This window comes from Prenolepis imparis, unplaced genomic scaffold, assembly GCF_030444845.1.
Source record: "Prenolepis imparis isolate NDT839.2.m4 unplaced genomic scaffold, iyPreImpa1.0 SCAF_12, whole genome shotgun sequence".
NCBI lineage: Eukaryota > Metazoa > Arthropoda > Insecta > Hymenoptera > Formicidae > Prenolepis > Prenolepis imparis.
In genome coordinates this window covers 2,644,257-2,664,118 of record NW_028141170.1, presented here as the reverse complement: position 1 = coordinate 2,664,118, position 19,862 = coordinate 2,644,257, and the positions used below count along the sequence as shown (strand labels likewise).

General features: G+C 42.5%; 1 protein-coding gene across 1 annotated transcript in view; it reads right to left on the bottom strand.

Annotated features, from left to right (window-relative positions):
- Nucleotides 1–418: 418 nt before the first annotated feature.
- The window catches only part of Vvl (ventral veins lacking), a 43,682-nt gene continuing 24,238 nt past the window's right edge, over nt 419–19,862 (bottom strand). Inside the window, exons 2-3 of the mRNA XM_083051621.1 lie at nt 3,517–3,753; nt 419–606 (exon numbers count right to left, since the gene is read on the bottom strand). The gene's annotated coding sequence lies outside the window, so the exon portion shown is untranslated. The remainder of the gene's footprint in view (nt 607–3,516; nt 3,754–19,862) is intronic.

Sequence of the window (19,862 nt, the reverse complement as noted above, 5' to 3'; positions counted from 1 at the left end):
CGGAGAAAAGTTCCTCGCGCCGTAAGCTCCGAAAGTGTCTTTAAAAGCGATTACGACCGTGCCTCGTAATCGTAACACGATCCGTTTACCGCGAGTAGAAGAAGAACAGGAATTAGAACGCGTTCGACAAATTCCGTGGGACGTAGTAAAGTCCGTCGCCAAATTCCAAACGACTTTGGAAGACTGTAATTAAACGACGAGCCTTGCGTGCTCGAACGAGATTTCGACTCGGCGGTGATAGTCTTGTCACGACTTGAATATTTTTCCTACCTACTATTCGTGGGTTTCGTTGATTCTCCAATTAACCGAGATTTTATCCGATAATCGACGCGTACGGTTTCGTTTAATCATAACTTATTTTTATTTCGGAATGTTTCGAATTTTGTTTTCGGAAGAAGGAACGACACAATGGCAAATATACATAAAATAATGTATTTATTATAATACCCCACTTCGCTACAGCGATTAACATTGATTTAACACAACTTATACCGTAATTCTATGTAATTATGTATTTCCACACTGAGACACGATGCCTGGCTGCGACTGGATTTTTCTGGAGAACGATTGCTTGCAGGAGGACGATGCGAGACACAACTCTGTAAGCTAAAACACAAAGGCAATTCTTATATTCTCATTGGTGATTCTCGAAATGTCTCCGACGCACGATTACTCTCGCATCCCTTCGCGTAAATACGGAATCGTTAATATTTCGTTTGCGAACGTCGGTGATGCTTTAACTCATTACTGTCCCGCGGCACGATCCCGCCAAGTGGACACTCAAATAAAGTTAAATAAAAGCGCGCGAGATCGAGCAGTTAGTCGGAGCCTGAGATGTCGTCTTTGGGGAGTCTACGAGAGAGAACCAGGGGATATCTAAAGCAAGATCTCTTCTTCGCGGAGAGGAGACTGCTGGACGACGGCGAACGGAGAGAGAGAGAGAGAGAGAGAGAGAGAGAGAGAGAGAGAGAGAGAGAGAGAGAGAGAGAGAGAGAGAGGAGCTGGAGGAACCCTGGAGAAACGTTATTAATTGGCTACACGATAAAACAGTGTTAGTCCCCATTCGCTGTCCTTCGGCCGGACCCCCCCTGGTTTCCTCTTAACATATGGGGCCACGCGACTTCTTCGCGCACGTGTGCGCGCGTATACGTTCATACGTGTATCGCGAAGTTGGAGGTCCGATGAGAATTACGAGGAAAAAGAAATTCTGAAGGCGCCGTGCAAGCCCGGGCGAACAACCCGTTTCGAGTGAAATTCTTCGCGTCGCGAAAAACACGGGATCTCTAGTGTCTCGAGAAAAAAAATATTGTTCGCGCGTTGGAAATTGTGTCTACGTACATTTACAACTTCATTAAACAATTAAACGATTGAATATAATTCTTTTCTTTAAAATTTATTCCTTATCGAAACTACAAAGATCTCTGCTAATATATTGAAATATTAAAATATTATTTCTAATTATTTTATCAGACAAAAGCTAATCGTGTATATCTGTATATTCGCAGTTTACGTGCACATACATTAATATTATTAAATCACTAACTATAAAAATCAGCTGGCACGAGTCTGACATAAAAAATATAGTCCAAATACGATCAGTATTACAAAGATAAACGCTTCCGTACTGTTTCGAGATAGCGACAATAGAAGAATAAGAATTATATAGCCGAGAATAAAGTTTACTGTCCCTTTTTCACTCGCTCGTTTCCCTCGTTTTTATTCCTCTTCGTCAAAACACAATCGTTCACGGTTGATGTCTCGGTCGTGTCGTTTGCCAAAAAGATTTCATTTACGTACAATTTATTCTTAAAAAAAAACAAAAAATATATATAGATATATCAAATGAAAACTAGTAAATAAGAAAATTAAAATTTAATTCTACTAATTTACGAATCTAGTGTTAATTTAAGTAGTATGATGCGTCCCAGCATTAATTGAATCTGCTATGTTTTTTATTCTACTATACTTTATGTGTTAGTTAATTAAAAATTTTTTTTCGCATAATATATAACGTTACAAATTTCATATCTGCTTACAATCATCTCTATTCTCTTTAAGGAGCGACTCTAATCAAGTCCAAAGAAAATCTCTCAGTAAAGGAAGGAACGAGAGCAAGTGCTCTGTAAACTCTTATCTCTCTTATCAAGGTTTCGATATTATATATCGTCAACATGTACCTTCCATATCGCGTGCAAGCGTTTCGGACTCGCCGACGATTTCTCGTCCCATCTATCAAAGCCATTTTCCTTTTATTAACGTGCTATTAATTAAGGAACGCGTCGCAGAAACGAGTGACGCGAGACGCGCAACATATAAATATATATACACGGTTTAGTTCAATTTTAACACGGAAAATATACGGATAGCACGCGAGAAAGAGGAGCCAGGGGAATATTCGAGATCCGCCGTTCTCTTATCTGCTTGTATCTTTCAGCCCCTTATAGTCTCTTTCTCTATCTGTCATCCTCATTGATTTTTTTCTTGTTCCTTACTTATACAACTTTCTCCCTCTTTCCGTTTCTCCATCGTCTCAGCTTGCTCTTCCTTTTACAATGACTTTTAGTTCCTTTGCTTCACTCGTTACACCCGGTGTCGATGGGGTACATATATCGCGTGTGTTTGGTACCCCTATCGTTTCTCTACCTCTCCTTTTCTATTTCTTTCTCTCTCTCTCTCTCTCTCTCTCTCTCTCTTCCTTTTCCTTTTTCCTTCTTTTATATCGATGCCAGCATCCGTTCGCTGTTGTTGTTGCTGTTGTTGTCCCTCCCAAGGATGAGGGAGTGCGCACGAGGGCTATAGGCCATAAGGGCTAACAAGGCGATTACTCATACCTTCCATAAGAAGAAGTTACAAGCGGCTTCGAAGGTTTATTGCGGCAAATGGCGAAATTTGTACCTTGCTAACGATTTGGCCGTCTTTTTTTGCTCCTGTCACCCCCTCCTCTCTCGCTCTTTTTTTCATTCGTCCTCTGTCCATACTCCCTATGCATCCCTCGAAATGCGCGACTCTCGTGATTTAGCGTTCGATACATGTAATTATGCGTCGAACATCGACGTATTCTAAAAACGAGTGATACCTATCGATCGCAGAGAAACCGCGAACCGTATTTTATCGTTATCGACGTTTCTGAAACCCGCCAACGAAATCCGAAACGCGACCTATCGAATATTTGTACAACGTATATCAATCAGCTGTCGGGACATTTCTAGTTCTAAAAGAACCCGATATATCATAATCCTTTTTAAGCTTGGAAATTTGAAAATCTTAAACTTCAAATGGCAAAATCAGGTGTAAAAAATGGATAAATTAAATTTTTAAATTCCTCTATACTTTGTAAATAAATATTTTATTTTTGTATAAAATAAATATAAAATAAATAATTTTGTTGCACCTAATATCTGTGCTTTTACTAGCCATTTTTACACCTGATTTTGTATTTATATATCAGAGCCTTTTCGATCTGTCATTTTCAATGACAAGGTAGGATTTGCCCAGGAATAAAAATAGGTATCTTACCTCAAATCCGACGATATTTGTCGAGTCCGTTCGAGTGTCCTGACTGCGCGCGATCGACAGACGACGCATCCCGGACGTCCGAAAAGCCTTGACGACCGATCCTTCACGGCTGGATGCTGGTTCGGAGGCCCCGACTTAGTTTTCGGCGGCTCTCTCTGGCGGTCGGGGGGTCCATCGTCGAGTTCGGTGGATCCGAAAATGGGTCCGGGGGATGATCGGCAATCCGAGGGCAGGAAACTGCAATTTCGCAAAGTAGGGCCTTAGGTTGGGGATCCGTCTTTATTTCGAGGTCAAATTCGCGGCTCGCTTATGTCGAGGAAGGGAGAAAGAAGCTCTTTCTCCCTTTCTCCCTATCTCTCGATCTTGTTCTTTTCCCCGCTTCTCTTCATATGTTCTCTGGTCGGCCTACGGCAGCTCGAGCTCCGGCAAGCTCTAATTAGATTTTAAGTGAGAAATTGAGCCTGCCGGCAATTTTAAGGAAGCCGAACACACCGCCCTGATTAATATCATTATGCGCGTTCGCTTGTTACACCGTAGGGTCCATGGAGATGGAATCCGCGGATATACAGGTAGGTCCAAAACCCCTCTGTATATAATTCAGCACAATTTACTATTCAATAAAATCAACTTGAAATCTTCATTGAAGAAAATACAGTCGCTGTTACATTATTTCTTTCGAAAGTTATCATTTTTCTATAAATCTATATTATATTTATTCTGTGTATTGCGATAAATTGAATTTATATTTGATTGTATAAAGAGAAAGAGAGAGAAATATATATAATAAATACGATATTAAAAATTCATATTTCGATTGTTGAGAAATCTTAATGAATCGTTTGCCATGTTTGTCGTAAATGAATGAAACAAATGTCATTCTTGGAGCGTGCTATATCAAAATATGCAGCGGCTCTTACGCGATGGTCAAGATAGCCGTGTGTTCGAAGGACGAGAGACGGAAGAGAAGCAGCAACGAAGAAAGACCCGCCGAACCACTGGGGAGAGGAAGGAATATATGCCATTACAAACACTTATTTTCGGACGATCGCGCGCGATGGTGCCACGGAAGGAGAACAACTTGCAATTATCATTGTTACACGGGATGCATCGCCTGCATCGAACGGTCATTTTTTTTTGCTTTTTCACCGCGAGCTTACTCTCTTTCTCTGCCCATAGGCGATGCTAATTTTTGCGTTTTGAGAAAACGAGGCCCATTGTTCGCGATCGCCTCGCTCGCCCGACACGCGAATCGTGCATATCGATACGTAAATTTCACGCGCGTGCGTTAAAAAATTTAAATAATTAACGTGAAGAAAAAATCAGAAAGTTATGAATCAAACTCTCTGAATTTACTGCGACTATATTATTATTAGTGAAAGATTACTAAATAAAATCTATATGTTCTTTATAATAAATCTCGAATATATAAATGGCGATAGTTTATTCCTTCTTTCTTCACGCTTGCAAAAATCGCGGACGCAAACGTGGGAAGGATCGAGAGAGAATCTATCGCCAAAACGACACGTACAAATGTGATGTTAAATATGCATAACTGGCGCTATTGCTACACGTTTGCTTTAATGACAGCCGGCCGACTGGATATTACAAAAAGGCTGTAACAAATTATATATTATCTAATCACTTAAGTAGCACGTAATCATTAGGATTATATTAATTATATTATTATCAAGTATAATCGTACGGACGGATGGATTAGAAATTGGCCTGAGAAAGTCGTTGTTGTTTTTTTTAATGGAACAGTGAGTTCATATTATTAGCGCGATTCAGCGGTGGAATATTTTTACATAAATCTTCATCTTCAACGTAATCGACGTGTGCGGTTGTATAGCGGCCCTGTTACTGTTGAATGTCGATGACGCTGTCGTTAACGCTGGACGATCCAAATCATTAGTCTCGGCAAAGTGCCGTCATTAGCACAGCATTAAATGGTTATTAAGGCGTGCACGCCGGAAAAATGTGATCTCGCGGACGAATAAATTAGACGGGGAAAAAAGCCGACGCGTTTACTATTAATCACCAGACGTCGTTAGCGTTGCGCATCGTTTCATATCGATTTCTGATTCAGTGCTTTCGTGCGTTTGTTCGTCATATTGTGATAGTTTAACGACGTATCATGGCCGGTTTTGTGATTGGATTGGAGTGTCATATAAATAAAAATGAATGTACATATCATTTGTTATTTCACACTAATTAAGTCTTGAAGTTTGACAGGCTTCATTGAAATTCACATAATCTGAGAAACCGCGTGTAAAATATTATTCCAATATAAATCATATTAACACGCCGTATTACAAACTCTCGTCAGAAGAGAATTTCAAAGTAATTCTTAAAATTCTTAAGACGAGTATTACGAATTCTCGAAACCTCGACATTTCGAACGCACCGACTTAATGACGGGTCGCGAACAGCGTTATACATCATCGAAGCGATTTTTCCAAATGACAGCCACCGGCGATTACGTAAATGCCATTACGGAAGCAACGTGCGTGCCTCCGGTTTATTTCGTAAAAGAGAAGCATAATGAATGGTGGCGCGGTCGGATAGACTTTACCCTTCGAACGGCGACGATCATAGGCGCTATTCATCAGCTGCGCTCTTTTACCACCGGCGTGACGTGCCGTGGCTAATGGGACCTTTAAAAGCGCCGGACAGCGACGATAATCCCGACGTTCCACTTCACGGCCGCCCTTCCACGCGCACGATTTCCCGAAATCTCGTAAGAGCGTCTCACGCGTGTATCACCTGTCGCGCACGCAAGCGCAAAAAAATGTTAGCATGCAGGTAGCATAATTCCACCGATGGCGCTCGGTGAAGTTTGACCTACGTGTTCATCTTTTTTTCTTTTTTAGAAACATGCGCCGAGCTCTTCTGAATAACTTTTGCAGACCATCAGCGCGAATATAATGAAATGTTAATGTAGCTCCTTCTCGTTTTTATCTATACCTTTTTTTTTTTAATCTTTTGACAAAGTTGCTGAAACTTAAATTTTATCGAATTTTATTATATATTAACATGTCAATTTATGATTTCTCTCCGTCATTTTCTGTACTTTGATTCTAAGTACGAGATCTCGTGCAGATTACGAGGTTTCATAATAAAGTTGTTAACGCAGCGCGAGCTGGGTTATAGCCCCTCAAACTTAATGCGAATAAATCAGCAGTTATAAAATATTACACGTATGAAGGATTTATTACGTAGAAATAATTATATAATTTAACACGTTCAATGGCGCATAAATTTTGCGTGACTTGCCGCGTGGTCGCGCGAGAAAGAATTAGTTATGCATAATTCTCTTATATTCTTGCCGGTCAGCGCTAATTCACGTGGTGTTAAACGCGTTAATTAATCCGGTAATATTAATACTTAAGGGAGTAAACAAGCGAGAGGGTTTGAATTTTATCTGTTGCGCAGTTAAATAATAATAAATAAACGACTATGTGATATATAGAGAAATGGACGTCTTGTGTATCAAGTAGTTCGTTCCTCGAACGCAGCTAAAAAATGAGCCAGGAGGTACCCACTTAGCTGGCTTAATTAATGACCGAATCCATCATCGGGACGTTCCCACAATAAAGCAGAAGAGCTTCTGCCACCCTATGAGCAAAGCCTGCGCGCAACTCTTTTTTTCTCGACTACCGCCTCTTTTCACGCATATTGCCAAGTAGACAAAACCGCGATGCAACTGGCTGCTGGCCAGTCCACCTTTCCAGAACGAAGGCCTCCGCCATCCTCGCCTATAACGGTCGCACAGAACCGTTTCAGGAGGCTGAACTCGATTTCTAAACTGGATTTTGACAACACCTTGAAGAAACATCTCGAAACGAGGGTAAAAAAGCGCGACCCCCTTTAACTGACGGCGAAATCGCGACGTCATTTTCTTCCGGTGAGAAACCCATGAGAGATATCGATCCATGACATTGGCCGAGCCATTAACTAATAATCGGGCAAAATCAGAAGAGATCGGAGCACGGTTCCCCGGTAAATTCATAATTGCACCTTTGACCGATTAAAAAAATCTAGAATTAACAGGATCCGCATATAGGGACGAGATGAAAGTCGGATGTATCAGTGTCGCGAGACCGTCGCCTTCGGTATCAAGTCATCAGAGCAGCAGAAGCGCGTGCAGAAGGCGGCCGATGATAAATGATACGTTGAAATCTAGCTGTGGTAGCACGGCTGAAACCGCGCGCTGGAACGACGATGCGGCGTGAAACTTCCTCCTCGGACGAGAATGGAGGAGGAGAAGGGGAAAAGAAAAAAAGTCGAGAGAAGAGAGAGAGTCTGGGACGAGCGACGAGAGCTCATCCCGCGCTGCTCTGCGTCGTATAGTGACCGGTAACCGGTGCTGACCGGTCAGCATCGGAGAGAATCCCAGAGAGCGAGAGCCAGTCTTGCAGAGTCCCGAAGGCTAGAACTCCTAGGGAATCCAAGCAAAACCGGTCCAGTCGGATCCGGAGCACCCGCTGGTCAGTCCAGGCTGCTCACTACTATCCTCTACCTGATCTTCCTTCTTCTCGTTTCTCTCGCTCTCTCTTTTTCTTGCCTTCTCCGAACGACCACCCTGTTACCTCGAACACTCGACCGCGTCTCTTCACCGCCTGTAAAAGCATTGTGGACAAGGCGGAGAAGAACCTGAACACGACTGCCCCATCGACTGTCGAAAATCGATAGTTCGTGCAATTATTCGCACGACGCGCCGAAGGGAATCTCGCCATAGTTTCCGTCGTCGTCTTGTCATCGCTTCTATTTCGCGATCGGAAGAACGAGGCAGATTCTCCTCTTGCTGTCGTGTAAAGCGATATTCTTACGTAATAGAAAAACATTCAAGGAGGCAAAAAGAGAAAGAGAGAGAGAGAGAGAGAATCTTTGTAGTCTGCGAGATTTTAAAATTCCAACCATATGACGGATGCGACTCGAACTAACTCTTCCTTTCACTCCGTCGTTGTCGCTGGCACGATATATTTTTCGCTCGCTCGCGATGTCTATATATGGAAATGTTTTCCATCGCGCAAATATCCACGTTAACTTTGATCCTTTTTATATCGGATACATGCCATGTATCCTCGATATAATTGCGTTATGCTCTCCTTCTAGAAATCAATAAAATAACTCATGACCTTCGATGAGACTTGAAGACTCCCGACTTTGTAAAATTCCACCGCACCATATCTCCCGTCAATACATCAGCATAATCGATCCAATAGTGTCCGGTAGCGGATAGTCCGCTATTTATCGACATCGAAGTTTCTTGTAAGATATGCAATATGCGAGATAACGTCCCGAGATAGTATCTAGTATCTCGGTCTTTAGAAAAAAGAAGCCGAGCATCATGGAAGCCGAGGACATGATTACGATGGCACGTCGACGTCGTCATCCGCTCACGCCCGTGACGAATCACCCCTTGAACTATGCGGAGAACGCGACAGCTCCGTTTTATCTCGCTCTCTTTCTCACCCAAGGCTCTGCCGAGGAGCCGACAAAAGGGCCACCGGTGTGTAAGGACGAGCCGCGTGACCCCTCGAGGGCATCGTCATGATCGATTCTACGATCGATCTGTCACCATTAGATTCCAAAGTGGAAGAGTCTCGTACGCTGCGAAACTCTCAGAAAGAGAGAGAAAAAAAGAGAGATGGCAGCTTTCTGCGCAATTTTGTCGCACAAATAGCGACACGGTTGTCGATACTTTAATTATTTATTTAGAATGTTCCAGTTAGACCGGATCTCTTCGTAACGATTCCGCATACGCAGAGACGTAAAGGCAGCGACGAGAGTATCGCGAACATGATATGGAATATTGCAGCAGGCCACGCGCGCAATTCTAAAGCTCGGGAAAGGTGCGTAGGTAGTTGACTATTTGCGTGCTCGATACATTCCTGGCGAAGACTGTACGATATTAACTCAAGTTCGCGTAAATTAGAAGCGAACGATGATACGGGCGAGAAATACGTGGGCTCTCCATATCTAGGAAACTTCCTCGCGCGACCGAGCTCTCGTAAAAAACAGCCGAGAGAGAGAGAAAAATGATCGCAGAACCGAGTAAAGCGAAAATCGGAATCGCTTAACGAAGGATAATAAAGACATCGATGGGTAACGATAAAGTGCGAAACGAAGCGATGAGCTGTTATCGCAAAGTTATCCGCACCGGATCCGCGTCTCTCTCGTCTCTGTACTCTCTTTTTAATCTTTAATCAGCTGATCGCGATCGTTGTATTTCACTTTCGCGGACTCGCGTCCAGAAACCTTACACCAGATTGTTGTTTTTCCGCGTACGAGCAGTTTTGCGATAAAATAAAATGTTAGAGCGCATAAACTCTCTCTCTCTCTCTGATCTTCATCGAAACGGTTGTTATATGTATAGTTTACAGTAATGATTTTTCTGTCAGATATCGCGCGTTGTTATTATCACGAATAAACACGTGTAATATGCGATCCTAGTTAGAATTTTTGATTGTATAAATCTTTCTGCATTCCTTTCGGAAATCTCGGAAACAATTTCTTTGTAGCACAAGTCAGTTTGAAATCCCCTTTACTTTACTCGTACCGTGACATGATTTATGTTCCATGACTGAATTGCAAGGACAGGTTGGTGAAAACTGTCGAAAAAGCACGTACTCCTTTAGAAAGTACGAAAACACGAAACACTTGGTACCTGGTCGAACTACCGTTCGAAGAAACGAAGGAAGGGCGGAACACCGGAAGCCGCGGAGGCAGGGGACCAACGTCCTGAGCTCTCTCTTCTAGACAATTCGGATCCCAAACGATAGACACCTCGCTGGCACGCTCGAGTTCTCGCAGCGCAGCATCCGAAAAGAATCGTGCCGAACCGGCATACTCGTAGGATTACGCGTCCCCTTCGTCTCCCCCCCGCTGCCCCTGGTTCCCCTTCACCACGACTCGTCTCACCTCGTCTCATCGGGTCGAGCTTCTTTCCTCTCCTTCGACCTCGACCACGACCACGCCATCGGCACGTACGTGAAAACTTTTACACAAACGTTCGTCGACGTGGCGAGAGATACCCCTTGCTCCTCGATGGAAGCTCGAACTTCTCTCTCTCTCTCTCTCTTTCTCTCTCGGAGCACGATGAGGCCCGGCGAAGGCCCCGGGCCGAGAGCGGTCGCTCCCTTTGAACTTTCCTCAAGTTTTGCCGGGTTCGCTAACCAGAGGTTCTCAGAGACAGCTCTACGAGGAGCTGTCAGTGAAGCCGAGAGTGGCCAGCAGCTCTTTAACGCGCTATTGTAATATCCATTATTATTTAAATTCGCCTTGTTTGGCCCTCATATTTTGTTCGAAGCCATAGAGTTCATCGGTGGCGATGTGTATCGCAAAGAATGATCTTTAAACATAACGGAAAGAAGCACAACCAAAGTAAATCTTAAAGAAAACACTTGTAAGGGAAACATCTCTATTATAATTTAAAAAAATTATAAAGAAAAAATTTGTAAGGAAGACGCTTGTATTATATTTAGGGAAAAAATTAGAAGTTATTTTGTTGAAAAGAATAATCCTTCACGAGCCGAATTTTTGTTTTGTATTCTCGATATCTTAACGAGAGGCATAATTAAGCGGCGAAAGGTAGGAAGCGACTATCGATGGATACTGGTGAGTATAGCAGCCACTGACACGGTAATTACCGCTATTACATCCTACCGAACATCGTATTTAACGGATAAACGCCATTCGCCTACTAATCGCGCGAGAAGCCCATTGATCGATCACATTCGATGCATCTCGTGTTACGTCGCTTCTATGTAGTCTTTTTTTCAATACTTTATGCAATTACACTTCCCACGGATTTCTCGTAATGGTCGCTCGTGCCCGCGACTCTCGTTTACGGTTATTGTTACGGTTACGTAGTCGATATTAAAATCAATATTCAAGAGATTTAGATCTATCGGCGATTTTATAAAGTTTTTAATCGAAACTATGATTGTGCCAAGACAATTGTTTGACTAAAAGTCTATATTTATGACACAAAACAATATATATACTTGATTTATATCAAATGTATGCTTACTGTAGAATTATTTCTTAATTTTCTCTCTAATAAACTATTTTTTTGTCGACAAAAGCGATATGATTGCCCAGCGTTTTCTTTATTCCTATATCTCTCATGAAGGGATCCTGATCGGTAAATGCACCGAATGCGTTTACCTTCCATGTAATCCTGTAAGAGCCCCTTAGTACGCTCCGCAGACTCCATTGTCACGCAATCTTAACTTCTACGGATTATAAACTGTTTTTATATTTGGCATTAGTGTTTTGCTCGCTACTTTGTCTCCTTCTCTCGCGTAAACTCGTGACCCCTGCTGCGCGAGCGAGGCCTTGGTTTTTGTTCCATAAATCCGATGAAACGCCAGTTGCAACGTCGCCGATGAAGACGTCGACGGGGAAAGGAATTTTCCCGTGCTCTCGACAATTAAAGTATTTCGTTCGAGTTTTAAACTAGAGGTGTACGAGAAAATAAATTCTCACGAAGTATGAAAAAAAAAAAAATTGAATTCGTCGATATTATATCGCTTGATGATTTCGACACTAGCGTAAATCTCAATCTCACAAAACGATCGGGTGTTTTATTATATTATAAATAATCTTTTATAATTTTAATAACTAATAATATTTCAAAGTGTTTGCGAGCAATAACAGCTATCGTTTGAGCAGTATTTCGCAAACGGCTGGCTCTCGCGTGCCGAGACGCATGTTATGAACGGCCATAAGAATTTTTTTGGCAATAAATATTCTTCGGTGCGAGCTTTATCACGACATGTACCAGCAAAAAGGATAGAAAAAAAAACAAGAATATCGCGAGCGCATACATCCCTTTTGCCTTGGACCCGCGCGATGCATGGATAAAGCTGGATCCATAATTCCTCTTTCTCTTTTCCCTCTTGCACGTACCATCCGTAATTAATGAACACCATGTAGAATAGGGAGAATTATTGCACGCTTTACGGGCGCGGGTTCTTCTTTTGTGGAAAGACCGAGATTGAAATCGTGCCCATGGATACAAGCAAATTTATGCTCGTTCTCGTAATACGGAAAAAGGAATGAATCATCGAAGCCATCACGTGATCGGCTACCGCGAATATAATCGAACGACGCGTTTTTTTCGATACCGAAATTGACTATCGCGAAATTATATATCGTTGTTTGAGCAAAAAATGAGCCTAAGATTAGAGCCATGTATCAGTTGAGATATTACAATTAAAATACGATATTTCTGAAACTATTCGACTAAATGATTTATTACGATGCAACGATTTAGAGGAGATAAATATTTCTTTTCCTATTTCATGTTACACATCACTTGAGAGTATGACATGTTGTATAAATTTAATTTTTATTGTTACAGGATTCCTGAAGTCCTCATCGAACAATGGCGCAGAGACAATTAGTGTATTCGACGTTTCAATTAAAACATCGTTTTGCGGTCGTTCATGGTCGTATTAAGAAAAAGCGGCACCTTTTGAGCCAGGCGACCTGGACGGTTTTCCGTCCGTCACGAGACAGCCTGGACAGCTGCGTCATGGACCCCCGTAAACGACTACGGTCCCCATCATAGCTGCGCGCAGCGTGGATGAAACTACGGCGATGTGTGCCATCGAGAGAGCGCGCGGACAAAAACTATGGATCGCGCACAATGGCCACATTGTGACGGGTGTATCCACAAAAGGTGTCGATCGAAGCGAGAACAGCGTGGCATCGTGCCAAAAATCGGCTCAGAAAGCTGGCGAAACGCGCGTGCTCCATCATTTCACGTCGGGGAGAGGCGTAGCAAGGGGACACCCGGTAGCCGCCGATGACATATACACCGGCTCTCCTCTCTCCTTAACAGTAACATTTATATAACAGATACGTTTTTTTCTATCAATTAAGGAGACGTAAAGAAAAAAAACTCAGCCGGTTTTCGTTTTTTAATTGAGGTTGCGTAATCGAAATTAATAGGATTGTTCGTTTCTGGTATCACACAACAGTGATAAAATAGCAATAGCGAGTCAAGATAGCCGGAAAGAAAGATTGATGGTTAAATAATAAGAAACGACAAAAAACGCGCAAATTAGTTGTGATCTCGGGCTCTTTCTGAAAATTATATTAGAGATCAACGATGAGGATATATTAAGCGTTTTATCGCGTGAACCTGAATTAATTTCTATTTAATCATATGCCGGTAGAATGCGTTCTATTCGTGGACTTAGCTCGACGCGCATATTCAGAGGGACGTGGGGAAAAATAATTTGCGGAAATAAGCATGAAACATGCTGGCGCCTAATCAGGAAAGTCTAGTATGTTTATAGAAGGAAATGTCGCGCTTACGTTCTTGCAATTACATTTCACGGAATATATTTCCGAGAGCTCACACATAATTCGAAACTATAATAACAACGAGACGAAACTGCCTTATAGTTTAGCTTTATGTTTGTATTTTGCGAGCCTATGTAAATATTATAAAAGTATAAATCAAATTAATATATATTATAAAAATATGGTTTTTTTTTTTTTTTTTTTTCTCGTAAATATTATATTACTTAATCATATTACTAATATAATGGGAAATATTATACTTTCTACAGATTAATCAAAGATCTCCCGTGTTATTGCAATCATTTATTATTAGATGAAGATCAAATTAATTATGCATATTATAAAATAAAATTAACAAGTCATGCATTTTTTACGCAACGCAAATTACGAAACAACAGCGAGAAGCAGCCTCGATAACATAAAACGCGAAGCAACGATCGGCGCGGAAAATCACCGGCGCGAAACTACCGCGCGAGACCGCAGTCAATTAATCTAAGGACGCGATTCCTCCGCTTGCAACTTTATCGCCGGTGTTGTGACTCACGACGATCTTCGTCGCACGCTATTGCACGAGTCACGAATCCGCAATGAGTCTGAGTATACGATCCTTGGTCACGGAAGATCGCCCGGGAAACCGCGAGAGATCTCAAGAAAGGTATCCCAAGCCTTTGCTTGTGCACGAGAATGTCAATAATGCTACTGCGAGCGATCGTCGATCATGAGACTGCAACTCTGCATAGGCAGACAATAGTGTCAGTGAAAGGACCACAAAAAAAATTTTTTTTTAGAAATGTACAAGTGCTAAAAATATAGTAAATAAATCTTATAAATTTAATATAATAAAAAATGCAATAAAAAATAAATTGAATAAAGATATAATAAATAAATCTGTATTGTATCTGAGAAAGATTCTTGATAGTGAATTTTCGAGGAATGTTGTATTTGGAAAAAGTGTCGATGGCGCCGTGAATCGACGCGCGAACCCCACACATTCTCTGCCTCCCCCTATTTATAACGCAAACAAAGGTGACAAAGAGCCGACACCCGGGGGGAGATGCACTCCCTTTCTCTCCGTGTTTTGCGCTAGTCGAGATAGAGCTTCTCTCACCTACTATATATACCGTTACAGCCGCTAATGCCACCGGACAACAATGCGATCGCACGCGTCCGACCGCTAATTCCTCACGTTTTCTCTCTCGCCCCTCCTATTCCGATACATCAACTTCCAGTCGCCCTACACTTCGCGCAAGATCTGACTGTACCGCCGTCCGAATCCCGAATTGGATTTCAGGAAAAGCCGCTGTGAGGTTTTTTTCCGGCGAATCTCTCCATCTGCTCGACACGCTTCCGCCTCGGGTTTCGCAAGACTAGGATATGTAAAAAATACGGAGGGAAAATTTTTCACAAACATCTGTGATATTACAAATGTTTGCAAAATTCATTTAACTTTGTCGTGAATTATAATCAACTTACTTCGAAGATAGTTTTCTCCTAATTCATAGAGTTCACATTCTCCTCGTGAATAATGTTAATCGTATGTTTATATTTTGAAACAAATGATTTTTATACATCGTCGAGAAATAATAATCATTGATGTAAAATAAAGTGCGAAAGCAGCGGAAAGTAGACGTCCAGAAAGTTACGGAACATCCATTGAAGGCCGATGCGCTTACAAGAGCTCCTATCGATGTGATGGAAATGCAAATCCTACGGCAAATTCTCTCGAGGATAGATGCGAGAGAGCAAGGAAAAGGAAAAGAGAGAGAAAGGGAGAGAGAAAAGAAGAGGTTGGCAAGTGTAAGAAATTGTGTTCCGACGAAAGAAACTTGAGCACTCCCGGTAGTTTTCCTGTAACGCAAGGTCGACCATTTCTCGTTATACACAGACAGACTTGTATAAAAGATGGTAAGATATTTTTTTAAAAAGTAGAGCGAGATGCATATGTTATACTACAATACACGCATCTTGAGAGAAAGCGTTATAGACAAAAAGGTATGCACCTACATTCGATACTTCAATCCTTATAGCTTCCTAATCATCTCGTGCGTTTTTAATAATTTTCATTTACAACTTAATATTGTATATTAAGTTGTAAATGAAAATAAAAAGTAGCCTCGTTAAATTGTGAGTTGGCGATAATCGTGCCAATCGTTCTCGTAAAAAGGAACGAAGATCGAAAAGGGGTTGCGTGGAGAAAAGGAGAACTATCACCTTTTTTTCGCAGGTAAATATTTCGTCGCTATCGCGCTTTAGACACGATTTAATGGACGGCCATTAAATTTGTCAGCAGGTTCCGCGCCCGGAATTGGTGCTCGATCTTTCTCCTCCTTCTCTCTTCCCTTTAGGATAGATAGGGGCGAAGGGGGCTGTCGGACACCTCCCGCGCAACGAGTCGGGGCCCACCACCCGGTACATTTGGTAGCCCGGCCGGGTGTATGCCGATAGTGTACCTGCATCCGAGTGTCTCTCTCTCTATCTCTATCTCTCCCCCGGTTGGAAATTTGCATGGCATTTACATCCGATTGCGGCGCAACGCAGACTGAAAGCGACGATCGTGGTCGCGGCGGGACCCGGGGATGGAAAAAAAGGACGAGGGGGTTGTGACCAGTCTCCCCTTTCCCTGTCCTCCCCTCGCCCTTCACTTGGACGAAGGGTCAGGGACGCGTAGATGCACTTACGTCGGAATTAGACATTATTTTGCCACTTAACTCCGACGCGTGCACCGGCTACGTTTCAGCGACTCCTTCCGTCCAACGAGCTGTGTTTCGCGCCCGGCCTATAAGTGCTGTTTACGAGACAGACAAGTTAAAAAGGGACCGAGGGGAGCCGTGTCTCTCTCGTTGCTCGGCTAGGAAAAGAATCGTTTGCTCGGTAAACGATCCCGATTTCTCTATCCCGACGGATGTTTATGCATGAGTCGTTGGGCGATGGCGTACTGTAAAATATATATTTTCCTTATCTTGAAAGAGAATAAAAAAGAGACTCGTGTGCATAGCACGTGTACGAAGTTAATGTAAACCTTCTGTCTACTTTATGAATTAATTCTTTTTATTGCGATTTCGTAAAGAGCAACATATAAAATGTCCTTTTTAGGATGCATCGTGCATTGACATTGAGACGGAGCTAATTGATGGCACGTGGCTAGAAAAAAAAATATAAATATGTATAATATATTTATTATTCATAAGAAGAAGATATTTACATAAGATTAAATATAAAAAAAAACATCGCCGTCGCGTTGTCTGATGCAGAACCACTGGGTTTGTGGGCGCAATTGACAGGTGCTGACAGGTAGCCGTAATTTTCTGCCACGAGAGATTCCACGAGATCTCTCACCGTCGTAACGATATCGATAAATTCATTAAGCGCTTACACGTGTCCGCAACTTTCGCAATTTTTTTGCGCATACACGTTACAAGGTCTGCAGGATGTTCCTTACGCATGATAAAGATTATTCATTTCTTTTGAATCTGTGCAGTCACGCGATGACGCTAGAGCTCATTTCGGATTGAATTCAACGCGACCTCCAAATTCCGTTCCAACTGAATTCCATCGGAAGAATAATTTCGTAAAAGTTTCAAGAGAATACTTTTAAGAGATTGGAAATAATTATACATATTGAAAAGATTTTGATGGTAAAAAAATTATGCGATATTGAATGATGGAAAAATTCGCAGGTTTGCATTTATACATTTTTAGAAGAAGGATATCTGTCTGTTAGATGTTACTGATGTGCATTTCTAAGATTAAGTACGATGCAACACATTTACGCGCACACACACACGGAAGCACTCTCCGGGATATCCGAATGAGCACTCAAGGTAAAAAAAAATCGCGGGGTCAGGGTCATAGGTGCAGTTACGTCGGAATTGGACATTATTTTCAGCGAGTACCATAGCCACTTAACTTAGGCGTGCGCGCGCGTGTGCACGTATATGCGTGTCATAGGTCCTATTATCGCGGCCACTTGGTGCCGGAATGACGATACTAGTCTGCCTGCTACTGAAGTTCGTACTATGAGAAAGAGAAAGAGAACACAATAGAATATGGCTCGATCTATTTTCAAGCCTCTCTTCCAGCTAATACTTTATAACGCTGCTTTATTTGTTTTTAATTTTTCGCGAAAAACAAGTTTTTTTTCAATAGAATGTTATTTAATACAATTTTATAATATAATTTATGAAAAATATTTAATCGACTTACAATCTTCTCGTTGCAATGAATAAAACTCGCAAGCGATAACAAGGTGGCGAAAAGTTTTGCAAACGAACGTTCGAGGTCGGATCATCATGCATGACGCGGATCTTTGCGAAATCAGTCCGATCGCAGATGGAATCCGAGATATTGTATAATATATTGACAGACCGTGTCGTAGTAAAATATTTTTCCACTTCGTATATACATCCTTTCTCGTCTCCTCCTCTCTCCTTTCCCGAAGAAATATAGCCACGAGCAACAGGACGGTTATAAAGCGTGTGGCTGACGCATCAAATGTAATAACATAAAGGCAAATCCGCTATATAAGAGACCGTGCATGTTTGCGGACAATCTTGCACTTGCAACGCGCGACTGCGCCGCACAAGCTACGATATAAAGTCATCGAACACGAGGAGCTATCAAAATACCAACAGTTTTGCGAGGAAAAAAAATTGGGACCTAGTTACGGTTATCGGGATCGGCGAGATAAGGGGCTGGGTCCGGCATCTGCGAGTCGCAGTCAGAGTGAAAGGGGAACGCGGCGGTACATGTATATAAAGTCGATTGGAGCATCGATAAAATTGAGAATGCACGCAGTCTGCCGCTTTTAATGAATGAACGTCTCGTGAATATAGTAACGACGGGGGGGAATAAGGGGATGAAGAGGGGTACACGAAGAACGGCGAGAAACGAGGGGGGAAGGGCACACACACACACACACACACACACATGGTGAAGTTTAACACTGTGTAATGTCGGGACATAGTCGGAACGGATAGCGGTAGCGGTGGCGGCGGCGGCGACGCGGAGAGATCTACATAATGTTTATTATGCTAACCTAGGCCAACGCGCTTGCATCAACAAGTGTTATATTATCATTCAAATAAAATGTTTTAATCTGCATACGTTTTATCGCCCTCCCGCGGGCATGCGGAATGCAACGCCGGCACGAGACACGCGTTCACGGCAAACGCACACGCCCGTCGTTTAAATGTCCTACGTGCGAGCGAAATTCCTTCCGGGGCGGTTCTCCTCCGATGGCGATCTCTTGGAGCGGACCTTTCTTGGAAAGATTGATGAAAATTCTGTGTTCTCTCTCTTCACATACATATATAAGTATCTCTTTAACGAATAAGCTTCTCCGCAATAACTTTTTCGCGATAAAGTCATACACGCGATTTGCATGTGTGAAGGTCTCTTTTTTCGTTTTCCTTCAACTTTATATTGCATTACGTAAACGTCCCTTGTATTTTTGCAAGTTTTCCTCATTCGACATATTAAAAATACATAAATCAAGATGATCGCTCTCGGGAGGCACGAAATGGGGCGAATCCGCTCCCGAAGACCATAGAGGAGAGAGTTCTTCGAGTTGTACGATATTGTATTCAGAATTGGTCACTCGGAGACACTTTATCATCGCCCCCGACGGCGAGCGGGACCTCCCGAAGGCAAAAACTTTACAGCAGATTTTCGATTAGAGACGGAAAGAGAGGTCCGGCGGGGATTTACGAAAAGTTTCCTAGCAATAGAGCTTTAATCTGAATGCGCTTTATCGGTCCCGCGGGTCGCGTCGTATACAGGAAGGCACGCGAAAGTTCTACGTTCCGGCACGCGAGTGCGTGCACGTGTCACCGTACATGAGTACCTGCTATTAAAGGAACCTTGCTTGATGTGTGTGCCACGAAATGTGGAAAAAAGCCGGCCTGCGGCCTGGTGGTTTCGTCCGCAATTTCAAGCGTGACGACACGAATCCGTGTGACACAATTTAATTAATGATTCGCATGCTCGGTGACAACTGTACGCGCAAGAGTGATTCAAGAGAGAGCGGG